Genomic DNA, 4,582 nt, shown 5'->3' on the forward strand with positions numbered 1-4,582 from the left:
GTGTCCGTGGGCGCCGGTGCCCGGCGCGCTCGGGCAGCCCATGGCAGGTGGCACGTCCTTCCCGCCGCCCCCCATGGAGGCACCGGGCTGGCTCGGGGGAGGAAGCAGGGAAGAGCTGGGAGCGGCGGTGGCGGCGAGGAGCGGGCGCCCGTCTCTCACACGCGCATCGCAGCGAGGCGCGGTCAGCACCCCGGCGCTGGGGCGGGTGACGGACTTGTTGCGGGTCCCGCTGTACTTGGTGTCTGCCCCGCTGTCCGCGGACGCAGCGGGCGAGCTCCGCGCAGCGGCAGGGGCCCCTGAAGAGTGCGTTGCAGCCCCCCGCGGGGGTCGCGGCGGGTGGCGGGGTGCACGCGCGGAGTCTCCCTCCCTGCGCTGGGACAAGCCCGCAGCTCCGGCGCCCACTGCCCTCCTGGCCGCGCTGTGCACAGCGACTGCCGCACGCCGCCTGGCCGCGCCGGGCTGAAGCTCCCGAGCTACGTTAGCATAATTTATTCACCTAGGCAGAGGGAAGGCCGCCCAGCCCAGCGCGGAGATTCGACACTTTGCATAATTTATGCAGAAGCCGGAGCGCCGGAGCCTGGTTGGCTGCGCCTCTAGCCGCGGGATTCGGAGCGGCGCTGCCTAGGCGCTCCGCAGGAGCGCGGCTCGTGCTGGCTTGAGGCCGCAGGGCAGGGCAGGGCAGGCCTGGGACAAGTCCGGGGCTCTACGTACTACGCTGGGTTAGCTCCCTACCTGGGAACGCGGGGGAGTCCCCGGGAAAGTGACTTGATCAAGGCCATCTGGACCATCCGTGGCAGAGGCAAGAATAGACCTTCCCCTTGCACAGTGTGGGACTGTCAGTCTACTTTTGAAAAAAAATCTTTATCAAGGCCAAACCAGTTCCACGTTTCATTGCATAAAGGCCAACAGTCAAGTTCCAAAATTCAACTCAAGTCGTCAAGTGTGTATGGCTCTACCACCAGGAAACCGTCCTCCCTCCCTGACCCATCCATCTGGATACTCACTAAATCCAGGAAGGCACCCTAACACATGCCCTGGCCCCAAAGGCCTTGGCATTCAGATACCCCCAGCGGACACATCTACACAAGACTTAGTGATGCGCTATGGTGCTGTAGCATCCATTGGCAAAAACCATGATACTGCAGCCAGGTTGCCGTAGCAACACGCTCTCTCATTGTAGTGCGTTGCTACGGCGATGTAGCCGCCAAAAATAACCATGCACAGCCAGCACGGTGCAGTACAGGCTGTTACTGTGCCATCTTTTAGTACATCCAAAAGAAAGTTCTAAATGACAGCGCGGTAACAAAGGTGCCCTACAGCCACATGTAGGCACACCCAGCATCACTTCACCTTAGCCAAAAGGCCAATAAAGCTGGATAGAAGCCAGACAGAGTTGTTACTCGCTTCCAAGTGCTTTTTTTTCCTTATTTTTTTAATAGCTGGCCAGTCATTTTGATGGTATGATGATTACTTTGCGCTGTGGCTGATCTAAAGTTATTATGCAGTTAACCAGTTAAGTGTGTGATATTAACTTGGCAGGTCTGGAAGTCTAAATATATTGCAGGATTGACCAGTTAATTGCATAATATATGTAACCTACAGGAGGGGCATGTTAGGGCACTTTTACACATGCTCCGGGGGTGAAGGGGAACTTCAATAAGAGCAGCTCTAATTAAAGCACCACACAGTCTCATGTATAAGCGCCCCGTGCTTGAAAATGGTGGCAGATGCCTGAATTAAAGTTCATGCAACAAGCTTTAGTTCAGGCACCCCTACCACCATTTTGAAGCACAGGAACACTTATACATGAGATGCAGGAGGCTGCTGGAGCACATGTAATTGCCACGTTCCAACAAACTCGATTAATCAAGTCCACTCCAACATGCTGTAATCACAGCACATTGGAGCAGTCTCCACACTCATGTACATGCACCTTTAGTGCCTAATAGGACTCTGCTACACATTCAAATGAAAGCTGGACAGAAGCCACTTATTAGACTTGTTATACATTTCCAAGCACTAACTTTATAGCTGGTTGGCTCTTTCCATAGAGAGAAAATCATTTTTATCATGGCAATTACTTTGGATGTGTGGTTGATCTACATTTATTGTGCAATTTACCAGCTAATTATGTGATAATTACTTTGCACCTGCAGCCAGTCTAAACTTATTGTGCTATTAACCAGTTAATTGCATAATATAGGTAACATGTAGATGGGGCCTTAGTACCATATAACCTCACCCCTACTCTGTTTCCCTGTCTCTGCCCCTGCTACATGTTTCCTATATTATGCAATTAACTGGTCAACCGCACAATACATTTAGACCAGCCACAGATACAAAATAATTACCATGCTATAAAAATAACTATTCAGCTATAACAAGAGCCAACTAGCTACAAAGTTAGGGTTTTTTTGTTTTTTGAAATTTTGGTTCAAGAGCTAAATCAGTTCTGAATTCGCTCAGTCAAAAGTTCTACATTTTGACTGAGCAAAGCTCAATCATTCAAATCAATGTTTGAACATTGCCACCAGGCAAACATCCTCTGTTTCACATGCATCAGTCTGGGGCTTCGGGTACTCCCCAAATCCATGGCAAGCATCCAGTGCCAGATTATGACACTGCAGACATAGCCCTAAACTATGTCCAGTTTAAGAGGCCCCATATGATAAAAATAATCCAGTGTATGTATATTTTTGTCATATTAGAATGAAAATGTCCATACTTAGAGAGTCATTTTCCAATATCTCCTTTATTCACCAACTGATTATTATAAAACTTGATATTGAGCCGGTCATTTTTTTCTTATTTAGAGGCCCCTCATATTGTGCGGCTCTAAGATGTAGCTTAAGTAGCTAAAGGCTAAATCCGGCATTGCAGGTATCCTATGTGCAAGCCCCAGTCCCCCCTGGAGTTTAGATGCCCCCTAGTCTTGCTTGCTCCTAACCAAAAGGCTGAGAGGAACAAGCCAAAAGGAAAGCTAGAATGCAGTCCCCCATTACCACAAAACTGTGTAGTCAGGTTTCACACACTGGGGAAATTTGCAGGGGTCAGCCTGCCCAGAGTGCAAGGGACAGGACTCACCCTGGGAACTCCACCTTATTGATCATGGTATCATCCCTGCCAGGAAAATGTAACAACTCAATATCTGGTTTCTATCCAGCTTTCATTTGAACATGTAGCAGGGCCCAGAGATGAGAACTCTTTCCAAGTTTGAGTGAGGCAGGAGGCATGTGGGATGCACAAGGGACGGCTCATGTGCATACTTGGATTTTCTATCATTGTTTAAAATTTACTATTATTTATTCATGCATTTGAATGACATTTCCCACGCCGTTGTGTAAGACATTCACAAGCTCTACAAAATTTGTTTCCTTTTTCTACTGTACAGGGTACAAACTTGCAAATACTTAGGGTTACCCTTTCCAGAGTGAATGTGCCAACAAAATACATGTGCTCTGGGCTCTGGCAGAGGTAATAATTTCAGTAGTGCTTCTCCTGCCCCCTGAGTCATTTTAGCTATTTTGTTTCCTGTTTGTTTTTTTATCAACTTGCTTCTCCACTATTCTATGCACACTAATGAATTTTCATTATTCCTGGTTTGTATGAGTAGAAAGGAAGCTTAACATTCAATAAATTACTACATGGCCTGTTGGCAAGCTGGTGTTTTAGGTGTTTTTTTCCTATGTCTCTTCCTGCTAATGTGGCATTTACCCATTGTGTTCTTTTTCTCATATTTACCCAACTTAAACTGTATCTAATACCTAGCAGATAAAAAACACTTTTCATACTAAGACCTTTCAAACATTAAGGGCTAGTTTATGGAGGCCTGACTTTTTTGCTGGCAGTTACTTCTGTTAGTACTTTTAATGACCTCAGTAAGACTGTGCAACTGCATAACATGAATAACTACTGAGCCCTAGGGAGTAAATATTCCATAATCTGGGCTACACTGCTTAATGGAGCTGGTAAGATAATAAAGTGATCTGTGAGTATCTTAACAAACATAAACAGCAAATTCAGTAGGTCCGTCTTTGTGGAGTCAGCTATTGTTTCTGCTATAATAAATGTTTGACCATTTCCAGAGCTTCATATTTTAACGTGAATGATTATTCATCAAAAAAGTTGTAGTAGCAGTGCATTATTCATAATTTGTCATTTGTTGTTCTTTTTTTTAAAGAAAAGAAGGATTCAGGTATTCAGATGGGAGCAGAAATACTGTCGTGCAATTCTAAATGATCAGTAAGTCTTTAGAAAGAGTAAATGTTTACAGTAGTAAGCAGTTAAATAACCCATAAACCAAAAATCACAGAAATCATTGAGTCAGTAGGTATGAATAACACATGCTTTCTTCAAAATGAGAACTGGGTCACCAGTTATTTGATAGCAATAAAAAGCTAAATTTGCAACAAACCTTTTCAATGAATAATGTAACCACATGAACAAGATAATACTCAAACACACCTGTGTGATAAATAAGTATTGTCTCAATTTTACACACAAGAATACTGAGTGTTAAGTGACTTGATTAAAGTCATTGAGTGAGGCACTGTTACAGTCAAGATCATGCCTGTGCCCCTCT

This window comes from Gavialis gangeticus, unplaced genomic scaffold, assembly GCF_001723915.1.
Source record: "Gavialis gangeticus isolate Ggan-Ray unplaced genomic scaffold, GavGan_comp1, whole genome shotgun sequence".
In the NCBI taxonomy this organism is placed as follows: domain Eukaryota; kingdom Metazoa; phylum Chordata; order Crocodylia; family Gavialidae; genus Gavialis; species Gavialis gangeticus.